The sequence below is a fragment of the Rutilus rutilus genome (genome assembly GCF_951802725.1).
Source record: "Rutilus rutilus genome assembly, chromosome: 1".
In the NCBI taxonomy this organism is placed as follows: Eukaryota; Metazoa; Chordata; class Actinopteri; order Cypriniformes; family Leuciscidae; genus Rutilus; species Rutilus rutilus.
Genome location: NC_140209.1, coordinates 6,991,262 through 7,005,078, shown reverse-complemented (window position 1 = coordinate 7,005,078; position 13,817 = coordinate 6,991,262). Strand labels below are relative to the sequence as shown.

At 39.7% G+C, this 13,817-nt stretch overlaps 2 protein-coding genes across 3 annotated transcripts in view; both read right to left on the bottom strand.

The window, feature by feature from the left end:
• Nucleotides 1-12,254, bottom strand: part of LOC311302781 (uncharacterized protein) — a 198,842-nt gene extending 186,588 nt beyond the window's left edge. The window contains exons 1-2 of one of the 2 annotated variants that reach the window (XR_014629665.1): nt 11,854-12,254; nt 5,690-5,939 (exon numbers count right to left, since the gene is read on the bottom strand). The gene's annotated coding sequence lies outside the window, so the exon portion shown is untranslated. Of the gene's footprint in view, nt 1-5,689; nt 5,940-11,853 lie in introns of those variants that run through there. The other variant, XM_084428834.1, reaches the window with a different exon arrangement.
• Nucleotides 1-13,817, bottom strand: part of LOC311302641 (uncharacterized protein) — a 64,966-nt gene that overhangs the window by 12,351 nt on the left and 38,798 nt on the right. The gene's annotated exons all lie outside the window — the stretch shown is intronic.

Below are 13,817 nucleotides of genomic sequence, written 5' to 3'. Positions count from 1 at the left end.
GGTTCTGTTTAAAAGTAGAGATTTCTGTACATAATAGTTATATTTCTATTTTTTTTACTATTATTATTATTATTTTTAGGTGTGTGAGGCGAGTAGGCTACCTTTTATGCTGAGTTGCGGTTCATGGATGATAGCTTAATCTCCAGTTCAGGCGCTGGCTGCTATAATTAATTTTTATTTATTAGGCTAAATCTAGGAAATTGTATAATGAAATACTGATTAAAATAAAGATACAATTAATACAAAACGAAATTCGTTTTAAAGAAAGGCTTTGTGATTTCTGTTTGAGGTCTCTGTTAAAGTTTTAAAGCAGTCTTTTAGCGTGGCTTTCATAACGGTCGCGTCCGTAATGTCACGTAACATTGTTTTTTCCTCATAAATGCGAACACGAAAAATATACGACTTTTTTTTAAAACGACAACCATCCACAACTTTATAATACTTCAGCAAAGTAGCCTACCTCTTTTTGGTCAACATCCTCCTTTTTGTAGACGAAATAGGCTAGTAGTAGTCCTAAATAGCTGATTTTGACTTTTTTGCGGCGGATCCTCTTCGTCGCGCATTTTTAGCTATAGGATTGCCAGTGAATGTTGGCTGTGAGCGGTGAGCTGCGGCACAGCGAACCAATCACTGTGCAGGCACGTGGAACGCGTATGTCACCCCAGCAAAAAGCCATACAACAAACTCGTGTTTACTGTGTGCTACCCTGGTGCTACCGTTCTCTTACACTATGGTACTAACGTTACCCTTCACATTGCATGTTCCGGCGATGTGACTATCGCTCATTCGCACATCGCGATGTCGATGTTAAAACAGAATATCGTTCAGCCCTAGCTCATAGTCTTAGAGCTCAAACATGACAAATTGGGCACCAGGTCAGGAAGCAGACAGACTGGCTAAACCGACCGTCTGCTAGCGGCCTCGCGTCACCCAGGTCAGATAAATCCCATCACATAGAGCCTCTTTCACCTAGCTATCATCATACAGAGACTGTGTCTGTTCCCCGAATTTGGAAATCCAAAAAATGTTTTAACCCATCTAAGGTTAAAAATTTAATTGATGTTCAACAAATAAAAACCAGCTATAATACAGATGAGCAAATGCTAAAGCTTGGGTTGCTGAATATTCGATCGCTTACTTCAAAAGCACTCATTGTTAATGATATGATTTCAGATAATAACCTAGATGTGCTGTGTTTGACAGAAACCTGGCTAAAACCAAACGATTACATTACTTTAAATGAATCAACCCCGCAAGATTACTGTTATAAACATGAGCCTCGTCTGAAACGCAAAGGGGGAGGAGTTGCTGTAATTTATAGTAATAGTTTCAAAACCACTAAGAAATCAAGTTTTAAATATAATTCTTTTGAAGCATTGGTGCTTAATGTAAAAATATATAGTGTAAACGATAAATCACGTTTGAGATTTGTGCTGGCTACTGTATACAGGCCACCAGGGCACCATACAGACTTTATCAAAGAATTTGCGGACTTTCTATCAGAATTAATATTGACTGCAGATAAAGTACTAATTGTTGGTGATTTTAATATACACATCGATAATGAAAAAGATGCATTGGGATTGGCATTTAAAGACATTGTAAATTCAATTGGAGTTAGACAACACGTGTCAGGACCTACTCATCGTCGTAATCATACTCTAGATCAAATATTATCACACGGAATAGATGTTGATGCCGTTGAAATTCTGCAGCAGAGCGATGACATCTCAGATCATTATCTAGTCTCGTGTAATTTGCATTTAGCCAAGGCTGCAAAGCCGACTCCGTGTTTCAAATATGTGAGACCTATCACTTCTGCTACTAAAGATTGCTTTATTAATAATCTTCCTGATCAGTTTCATCATCTCAGCATCTCAGATAGCTTAGAAGAACTCGATATTGCAACAGAAACTTTTAACTCTCTCTTTTCCAGCACTTTAGACACAGTTGCTCCTTTGCGCTTAAAGAAGATTAAAGAAAATAGTCCAACGCCGTGGTACAACGAGCACACTCAGGCCCTTAAGAGAGCAGCCAGAAAAATGGAGCGCAACTGGAAGAAAACAAAACTAGAGGTATTTCGCATTTCATGGAAGGAGAGCTCGATTGCTTACAGAGAGGCTTTAAAAGCTGCTGGATCTGCTTATTTTTCAACCCTATTAGAAGAAAATAAACATAATCCTAGGTATTTATTTGAAACGGTGGCTAAACTAACGGAAAGGAAGTTTCTAGTAATCCTGAAGACTTGATTAGCTGGATCAGGTGTGTTTGATTAGGGTTGGAGCAAAACTGTGCAGAGCTGTGGCCCTCCAGGAATTGAGTTTGCGATCACTGGTTCAATTGCTCATTCATAAAGACAGTCACTTGTGCCACCTTCTGGCTTAATGATGCAAGTTGCGCAAACACAGACAAGCGGAGTGATACAAACAGTGAAAAGTCTAAGTGTTGATACTGGGGAAATATTCAAATACATTCGAGGTAACGTTATACAAATACATTTATACATTATATTTATAATAATAATGGCAATATATTTAATATGGTGCTTGTGTTGTTAAATTGAGCTTATAGTTTCCACTGTCTTTGATCAAACTGTTTATTTCTGTCGGTCATTTAAAACCTCGATCGAAAAACAGCTGTTCAGTTTAGCTACTTGTATTATCGTTAACTCAAGCGTGAAGCGTCGCGTTGGGATTCGCGCTCGGCTCGCGCTTCTGTGAGTGAACATAAATCCCGCTTGCTTTGATTGGTCTCAAACATTTTGACATTGACGAGCGGGTGTTTGAGTGCTGAAGCAGCTCAGATGAGAAGGCCGGTTATCGTCGCGATGGGCAAATCATTGCAGCACCAAATTAGAGTTAATATTAGGCAATTATTTCACAACTTTCATTATATAGGCTAAACTAAAAAAAATTACTGAGGTCCAGACCTCGGGGACCTCAATGGTGGGTACGAGTACGACCCTGACTGGGTGTTTTCACACGCACATCAGAGGGGATTTAGAAGTGGGTATACGCAATGCCGACTGAACAAGAAGTGGGTATACGCCGTATACCTGCGTATACCCTGCACTACACCACTGGTCACGTCTATTGCGATCTCAAAATTCCGGCCAGTTGATAATACCTAGAATATCAAAATCGACTGCTGGCGGTAGATCCTTTTCCTATTTAGCACCAAAACTCTGGAACAGTCTTCCTACCATTGTCCGGGAAGCAGACACACTCTGTCAGTTCAAAGCTAGACTAAAAACACATCTCTTTGACCTAGCATTCACATAATACATTATAGACTTCTATAATTTAATGTTAGGCTGCATAGATTAGGTCAGCCGGAACCGGGAACACTTCCCATAAATCCTGATGTACTTGTTACATCATGAGAAGAATGGCATCTACGCTAATTTTAGTGTCTGTGTTTATCCCGAGGTTTTCCCGCAGCCTGCCGGATCCGGGCCGTATCCAGATCTGACGAAGGACCTTCGCCTGGACCCGATGACAACGCAGTGCTGAAGTGTCCACTAGTCTCTCCCTATGGAGGATCCCACTACCACTCTACAGATAAGGCGTTGTCGTGAAAATTCGTTTCGCGTTCCTACCCCAAAGCAACAAAATAAAATAAAATTCTTTATCAAAATTTATATTATTTTTTAAAAATATGCATATATTTTTACGTTCGCATGTGATTGTTTTAAACCCGTGTTTAGACCCGACTCGCACTTGTATCCGACACAGTTGGATATTTTTCACTCGTTTGAGCAAAATTTGCGGGTCACCTGTCGGGTACCCGAACCCGTGCAGGACTCTGCTCGCAGGCACTCTTTCTCTCTCTCCCTCACCCTCACGCTCTCTGCGCATAACGTTAAAAATGAACAACAACAATAAACAAATGTTGAGTGCTGATCAAGAGTTTTGTGCAAGCAATTTAAGGTCGCGACTTTTGTCCAAAATATAGCAGGCTTCATTCAGTGATTAAGACAAATATTATTAACATTAATTGAAGTTTTACAGTATATAGAGCCGACATTGAACCCTCGCAAAGCAGACAGCCACGCCTCTGCTACCGCGGGCGTGTTTTTCCACATTCGAAATTCAAATTCGAATATTAATTTTCACCTTCGAAATTCTTTTTTTTATTAAAACTATTCGAATATATATTCGAATTTAGAATATTTGTTGACAGCCCAACTTAACATAAAAAAAAGGTAGGCCGTAAATCTTTATTTACTGTTGGATCACATTTGGCTATATAATATTCTCTACTGCATGCTTATGCTTCTCTGTAATGGACAGTCTGTATTAATATTTGTGGGCATAATTGTCAGGGGTGGTTTATGTTTGAGGCCTATAATAAAATTTTACCTCTTAGTAGCGCGTGTGTGTGTGTGTGTAGCAGAGTCAGCGTGCATCAGAGAGAGCTTAAAGTGATATTGACGTTGGTCTCGGGTCGGGTTCAGGCTGAAAAATTGCAGACGTTTTCGGGCAGGGGCCGGATTAGGGCTTAAACACCATGGGCCAGGTCTCGGTTAGGGCTGGATGTTTTGCCCCGTACAGGGCTCTAAGCCAGGGGTTCCCAAACTATTTAGCCCGCGACCCTCATGATAAATGCGCTGCTACCCCAGCAGCCTGGCCAGCGGCGGAGTATGCACGATCCGCGAGTGCTGAAGACGTTCTGCACGGCTTAGATGGGAGCGCAGCCTTTGCTCTCCAACTGCCAGGACACAAATTGGCGGCGACCGCTTATTCCAGTGGCGGGAGCTTTTTCCTCAGCGCCGTCAACAGATAGAGCATTAACTGTACGTTCACACCGCCGCCGACTTGAGCTGCAAAGAAGCTCTGGCCGTCCTGTCAAGGACGCTTGTCAAAAAGTACGGGGAAGCTTGACGCTTAGCCGCTCTGAATAGTGAGTGCGCGCGCGCGGCCGGGGCTCTCTCTCTCTCGCGCGCACTCTCTCTCTCGCGCGCGCGCGCTCTCTCTCTCTCTCTCTCTCTCTCTCTCTCTCGCGCGCGCTCTCTCTCTCTGTCACTCTCGCTCTCTCTCTCTCTCTCTCAGAGGCAGAGGCAGAAGAGCGCGTGCGCGCTGAAAATTTCATATTTTGGTATGAACATTCACCCGCCAGTGTGGCGGATAGCCTTTTGAGATTTACTCGCCAAACAGAAAATCTACCCGGTGTGATCGTACGTGCGAAAGGGTTAAATTAATTGCAACAAAAATATATGGGGCCTAATATATTTTTTCCACTTTTTTTTATAGAAATCATCTCGCGACCCCTGCGCCGGGGTCCCTGGGAACCACTGCTCTAAGCAGTATGCTAGCTGGAGCCGTTTACCTCCAGTCTTTGTGCTAAGCTAGGCTAGAGTTGGGTGCGTCAGACAGAGTTACGGCACGCACAGAGATGAAAAAGGTATGTATGGACTTATCTAACTCTGGGGAATACGTTGAATAAGCTAAAGTCCCAAAAAGTCGGCGTGTTCCTTTAAAATAAAACTGCACATTGTAAAATCTGTACGTTGTCTATTTATTATTAAAGAATTTGTCAGTAAAAAAAGTTAGTCTGGAGCCCTGCCCAGAACATTCTGTACCGTTTCATAGTTGAACTGTTTATCTAAATGTGATGAAGTGCTTGAATGTTTCTAACATGAATGTTCTTCAACATCATGAATGAATGAAGAATAAACACCAACCTCTTTGTTCTTCAGGATCTTCAGTGTGTTTCATTCTGCAGGGTTCTGGATCACTCATGTTCTCTCTGTCCTCTTTAATGAACTCAGTCTTTGCAGATTTCAGCTCTTCCTGATGCTCTGATGCTCGTCTTCACTTGTAGCTGATGGGAATTTACAGCATTTATTGCTGAATTACTGTGGGAGGAGCTTCACTGATGATGTGATTGCTGTGGGAGGAGCTTCTCTGATGATGTATTCCAGCATGGGAGGAGCTGATCTGCCAAAATCAAAAATATCAATCATGTGTTTTCAAAAAAAAAAATTACGACACTTCTAAGAATTTATGTCTGTCTATCTATTAGACATCCATCTATTTGTATTGCTAATCCTAATCCTAACATTATTCTGCTTCTTCATTAAAATACAGAAATTAATATAAATAATTTAAATTCTTCCATATATAAATAATGGTAAGAAAAACAGTTAAAATCATAAAAACAGAAATAAACGTGCATATAGTCAGTGGCGGAGCTAGGGGGTGGCCTTGGCCACCCCTCTCACAACTGCTGTTTCTGTCTTTTTTTTATTGACAAAAATTGCATTTTTTTAAAACGCTGAACCATCTCTTTAAGACCACAAAAAACGTGAGACTTTCAGACGCACACTTCAACTTCACCTCAGCGCAAGTCAAACGAGTGCGGAAATGTGCAAGTGCCGAATGAGCTTCAGCAGAACATCAGACAGTGATATGCACATAGTAAATATAGAGTCAATCTTTCTCAACTGGTGAGTTGCAAGACCGTTTTATTATATGTATTATATTTATACTTTTATTATAGAAAATGTGTGTGAAAGCTTGTGACACTTCTGTGAGATGCTGAGAAAAGCACATTGTCCTTATTCAGTTGGCTATCTTCGGTAAGATGAGATGTTGTCAGGCCAAATGTCAGTAAAACTAACTTTTCTGTCATATGTCTGACAGCCGTTGAACTGTGCTTGCGCTACGCACATCACGCGCAAATGCGGTGTGCTGTAGCCGTGGTTGCACAAAGCAATATTGTTCAAGAGTAAAACGCTATTCATTTATTAACATTTAGCCTATTTAATGTCTCACGTGGCTCATTATAGGCTCAACGTAAAGTAAGAGATCGATTCACATCAATTCCCCTCACAGATCTCAAACTTTACCTCTTAACTCTTGACATTCAGTAACAGTTCTCACTCCAAACATCGAGACAATCACACAAACGAACACAAACTCGCTCAGGTCTGAATGAACTCAACATATTCTCCTCATGCTCGCTGCTGCTGCACTAAATGTTTATTTCAGAAGGAAGACGCCAGAAAAGACGCACAAGTATCGCTGTGATCGATTAAAACAATACAGAAATGAGCCTGTCGCTTAATCAAACTGTATAAAGTGTGTGTGATGGTTTCATTTTCAACCAAAATGCAACGTCTTTCCTACATTGGATATTGATGTCAGACTGACGTTGGGTTATGACGTCAACCCGATTTTCATTTTCAATCAAAATGCAACGTCTATCCAACGTTTGATGTAGACATCAATCTAACGTTGAGTTATGATGTCAACCCGATTATCATTTTCAACCAAAATGTTATCTGACGGTTTCGGAGTTGTGAGATCCAGCGATCACCGGGCGCTCAGCGCTCATGTACCCCGCCGAGAACAGCCTTACCTCGGCTATAGTGCTTCTGACGTTCGCCGTTGGATCTGATGTCTTTAGTCTAGTGGTTAAACATGAGAATAATTCGTCTTGTGTATATCTAACGGGCGATCTTTGGTCTCATTAATCTATATTTGTTCTTTGGCAAATCGTTTTGGCTGAGGGCAAAGTGAAGATTCATAACTTTATATATTTAACGTTAGGCTATTTAACTTTAACGGTGTAGCCTGCATGTTTGACTGAATCGTTTACTTTATTTCTTGACTTGTATAGCTTCTTATACCTTTTAAAAACTGAAATTTAACAAAAAGAGACAGGGTTGCGTCATTTTATTTTATATAGGCTAGCCTATGTAAGAATATTTTAAAATATATAAATTTACATTATTTATTATTGTTATTATAATAATATTCCACTTGCGATTATCAATCTATTAGTTATGCTCTTAAATTATTGTACTATTCATAGTAACTATTTAACTTATTATTTTGTATTGTCTATATTCTGTAATTGATATTTCATATTCTTTTGCTATTATTATAGTATTATACACTATTATCAATATATTATTATTATTTTATAGTACTTATGATATTATATAATTATACTTTTCATTACTATTTTATTTGCTGTATACTGTTTGTTTATTTTATTGACTAAACTATTTACTATTAGCCTACTTCTCACTTTATCTTATATTTACTATTTGCATTGCACTGTAGTTGTAGCCTACCATATCATATGTATTACCATAAAGGATCCATCAGTTATCTTTGTTATTGCTAAAATCGGGTCAATGATAGAATATGCTTTTTCCACAATAAGAAAACTTTATTTAATTTAATGTGAAAATTAAATAATATCTCAGTATGGGAGTGTTCACAATTCTTATCCAAGAATAAAAAGCCAAATACATGACAAGCCTGAGCTTTGGCCATTCCTTATTAATATATATATATATATATATATTTTATAAATCCAACTATCGAGATTTTAAATAACTAGAGATGGAACTTTTATTGTACACCACATACAAACCACTGAAATCGGTTGATAAATGTAATTTTTTGGGGGTTTTTATCCAGAAAAACCGCAGCTCACCTGTTCATTTGCATTGATTACAGCGCAGTCTTGCCCTCCGCAAAATGGCGGACGCGTTGACGTATCGCAGCAACGTTCCAAAGCGGCCAATAGGGCGTCTATGTATTTATTATGTCTATGGTTCTGTTTATAGAAACTACATATCGCGCGATCACACCAGAATTCGCGAGATTACATGGGGCCTCGTGACGTCAGCTGTCAGTCATGACCGCAGCCGTTCCGCAACAAATCCGGACCTGGTGGGTATTGACGGACGACGGAACACGGAGCTGTCACGCAGCGGAGCCGTTCCGCAGCCGTTACGCATCTGGTGGAAATTGGGGGTAAGGCTGTTAAACTGTGACATCTACACGGTTTCCAAAGGGGACCAACATGATTAATTTCACGTACATTTTGCTCCGTTTCGCTCGGACATTTAACGGCGTAGACATACACGCGGAAGATGACGGTTCGTTTCGGCGTGAACATACACGCGGATAGCTCAAAATGCGTATAAATAACACGCTACTTTTGACTTGAAAGTGGCGTGTATGTTTACGCAAAGTCATGATGTCATGTTGCCCAGAGATATGTTTGTCTGAACTGCTTTCCACTGTTTGTGGCAGCCAGGTCAAAGAAATGTAGGACCAAATGCATGGTTCATTTTCTTGTGCGGCTTGATATCGGGTACAAGCTGATCAAGTCAAATCCACGTACTTTAGGGCTTTTAATTAAAGTCAGTATGGAATGAAAGATATATTGTGACATATAACTGAGTGAAGCTTCTCGAATGAGAATGAAAAATGAGAGAGAAAAAAATAGTAGGGCGGAACTTTTCTGACCATCAGGAATTGATTGGATGGTTGTGGTTTGCTATTACTGTGATCTCATTTGATTGACAGGTTGTCCCGCCCTCGCATCAGTAAACGCATCATCAGAGAAGAAATGTCACTGCAAGAGGGATAGGAAGTTATTTTGGATTATAGGGTCATTTTAACCAATTTCATAGTAAAACAAAATGTTTCCCCTGTATGTTTGTGTTTGCTGATCACTGGCACCTTTCCCTCATCTCCTCCCTCATTAAGAGCAACACAAAAGCACACTCACACGTTCAGTCAGCATAAGGACTCGCCTACTTACCTGCATGGACTTACCTGTGTAATCATTCATATTTTTATGCTCCACGCTCATCTATCTCAAGTTCTAAACCTGTTTATCATGGTTATGACGTCAACCCGATTTTCATTTTCAACCAAAATGCAACGTCTTTCCTACGTTGGATATTGACGTCAGACTGACTTTGGGTTATGACGTCAACCCACCCTTACGAAAATTAACCATGGTTTTACTATAGTAAAACTGTAGTTAACTACGACCGTAGTAGCCGTGGTATTTTGGCGGAAACCATGGTTTTTAAAAACCATGGTTTTGATACCATGGTTTTACTACAGTTATATTGTAGTAATACTATAGTAAAACGGTAGTTAAACTACGACCGTAGTAACCGTGGTATTTTGGCGGAAACCATGGTTTTTAAAAACCATGGTTTTGATACCATGGTTTTACTACAGTTATATTGCAGTAATGCTACAGTTAAACCATAGTAACCATGACTGTAGTTTTTCTATAGAGTCAAGCGGTGCTTGATTTCCAGCAAAAGACAGAAATCTGATCCAGTTGTACTTACAGGAATGGGGTCTTTTATCACTGGGACCGCTCCACGTTTTAATAGCAAACGATTTGCAAATCCAGCGTCGACCTGAGCCTTGTTAATAAAACATTCGTCACTGAAATGACCAGAACACACAACCGCACTTGGTACACTCCGTTGCTGCCCCGGAAAAACAAACTGCATCCACTGTTCCTGTAACACTGGGTTCTTTGGAAAACTGAACACGGTAAGCTTTCCCTCACATCCAAAAAACACACTTTTTTGGAGACATTCTTGAACAAATCCTATGCAGCGCTGCCGATGATTTCCTGTTGAAGCGCGTTGATGTGCGCGGTCTCGCTCTCCTCTGGTCGACGTGCGCGCGGGCGAGCTTTTCCGAGAGAAATGCTCATATAAGGAGTTCCACTCTCGTCTACGTCATTAGATCCACGATCGAAAAAAAACAGCCGAAACTTGTACCAACCCGGAAGTAAGATTTTCGGCACAGAAATTCTCCGTTATTCGTCCAAATATATATTTTTTAAAACTTTGCCCATGTTTAGCATGAGAATCCATCTCTTTAACACTGTAAACAACTCTGAATACATGAAACACCATTGTACCCCCCCTTTAACCAAACAGCAAAGGACAAAGAAAAAAAAAATACTCACTGCTCTTAAACTTTAATAATAATAATTTGTTACATTTATATAGCACTTTTCTGGGTACTCAAAGCGCTTTACATGGAAGGGGGAATCTCCTCAATGTGCAGCTCCACCTGTATGATGCGACGGCAGAACACACACACACACACACACACATATATTAGCCTAGGCTACTTTATTAAATTGCGATACCTGAAAACTATGAGACCTGCTGCCTTGAAGAGCACTGTTTATTTCATTGGTAGGCTATTGTATTGTATTAATTTGTGCTTTTGCTTTTGTAAGCCGGCCTAAATCATAAAATCATCGGTTAATCATATCATAACAACAATTCTGAAATAGAGGAATCTGACATCTCAGTTTAGTATCTTTTATTATTTTTATTCCTAAATAGGTGACACATTCTTTGATGGGAATGTTTGAGATAGAGGTTGCAGCACATTTTTGTATCGGGAGTAATTCGCATTTATTAATATTAAGCAAAAGGCCAGATGCATTAGAGAAGACTGAAGAGAGGTTAAAGCAATTGGGATCTGAGAGACATCTCTTAGAAACAATGCTGTATCATCTGCTATTTGGCTAATAAACAATTCCGTACCAGCAATAGAAATTCCCTTCACAGGGCTCTCTTTAATATGTACATTTAAAAATTGTGTAGCTATTAGAAAAAGATATGGGGAAATGGGGCAACCTTGTCTTACACCAAGCTTTAAAGAAAATCTAGGAGAAGTGCCATTATTGAGTCTGTAATGGATTTTTCACAATACCGTTCCAAATTATTTTACATCCTATTTAGAACATATAAATAATCCCGCGGTACCTATGGAGCCTGTCCCATAGTTGTGCCATAAAGGGTTAGGCGATCAGTCTTTACAAATTCGTATTCTATTATAAAGATAATAAACCATAATTACAATACTTGATTACAAAGATAATATATTATAAAGATAATAGATGTCCTTATTGTAATATAAGTCTTTTTAGGTACCCCTGAACCGTGTTCGCTCTACAACAACACTTTGTTATAAGCTGCCTCTTTGGCTAGGCTTGTCTAATCAATCAAATATCACAGTGAATATATTCTCTTGTCAGAAAAAGGATTCTCACCATCAAATCAGCCTTTCTTCAGTTGTGGGTCTTCCTGATCCAGTTTGAAGAAAGGGACACGTACTCAAAAATCCAAGTTCCAGTCCAATGATTATAATAAATGTTTAATAATATTTATTAAAATAATCAAAATGAAAAGAATACTTGTTACAGATTAATAATAGAGTACTGAACTAACAGAGAAATATTAGCCAGGCATAACGGCTTCTTCCACCCGAATTGCAGGAGTTCCGGGCTGGAGATGGAAGGAAGAGCCATGAGTCCTATTTCTTTCTCATCTTTTATATCCCGAATTTGGATGTCTTCATCATAAGCCAAATCACATGTACAACTGCTGATTTCAGTTTGCGTCGAACATTACTCCGATACCCGCATGACTGTGCAGTCAGCGGTCCTCCCTCCGAAGAGACAATAGCTCCCCTGTATGCATGAACAAAGAATCTTGTCACTGCTCTCTCATGTGACTTGAGAGTAGCAGTAATGGATAGAAAGCTCTTTATTCTGAACAGACAGTCATATGCTGTAGTAAACCAGAAAGCGTATCTGCATCATTATTAGACACAGGTTTTTTTTATTGTGACCCTTTCTGCGTTGTCGTCTAGTTTGAGGTGTGGGTGAAGTGAATGAAATTACACTCTCAGGTGGAGCCTCGTGACTCCCCAAAACAAGTCGGATAGAGCTATTACCATTACAGTAAAGCATTTTGATACATTTGCAAAAAATGTAACATAAATTCATGTTCTAAGCAATCAAATGCTTTATAATAGTCAAGAAAGAGGATAAGATCTGAATAATCAGGCGTATATTATTAGAACTATGTCTCTGATGCATAAAACCTGATTGGCACTCATCTATTATATTATTAAGAGTAAGTGTCAGCCTCTTTGCTAAAACTAAGGCAATCAATACTCAATTCAATACTCTCTAAAAACATTTTATGTTAAAAAAAGGTGCTAATTTTTAACTAAATGCTCTATAAAGCTCTGCAGAAAGCCCATCAGTAGCTGGGGATTTGTTACTTTTTAAATGATTTATAGAATCAAGAATTTCTGAAAGACTAATGGGTGCATCACACAGACGACAATCTTCATTATTAATTTGTTTTATGTGAGATAAGGAATCAAAAAATTACGTGGTGGACTGCTGGTATGCTGGTTCCAAAAGATACCCGGATGGTCTACTATTTCCGGTCAGAGTCCGAAGTGCAGATCGATCAGGGGGGGCAGGATTTCATTTTATTTTGATGCTTCCCCGGGCGCCGCCATTGGCTAGCGGACCCCCACCTGCTGTTAGCATCCCATTGACTCCCTTTCATTTTGGCGTCACTTTGACAGTGAATAACTTTACATCTGAGGCGTTTAAAGACTCCATTTGTCCTTTATTTATTTCTAAAGAAACACAAAAATGTATAAAAGGCTCCATTACCTTGTATCTTATGTTATGGCCCCGTAGAAGCAGTTTTTGTAGAAATAGGCTAACGATTGCGTCATAACCACCCGACTCTCTGCCGCACAGTAGAGAGATTACCGTATGGACAGGAGGAGAAGCTCGAGGGCAATCGGGGGGACGTGGAGGCAAAATGACAAAATAATTAATCAGAATACTTAGCAAAAGTTTCTCCTGCTCCTAGCTCATGGACACCTCCTACTCACAGCTGATGCTTTTATCCAAAGCGACTTACAATTGCTATATATGTCAGAGGTCGCACGCCTCTGGAGCAACTAGGGGTTAAGTGTCTTGCTCAGGGACATATTGGTGTCTCACAGTGGATTTGAACCCAGGTCTCTCACACCAAAGGCATGTGTCTTATCCATTGCGCCACACCACCCCCATGTATCTCTTTTATACTTTTTATATACATTCATAATCATTTGTACTCAATGTATTTTGTGAAGATGTGGGGGAAGAGAGACTTTGGGGGACTTTGAGTGTGTGCTGGAGAGACTGTAATGTATATTCAGTGT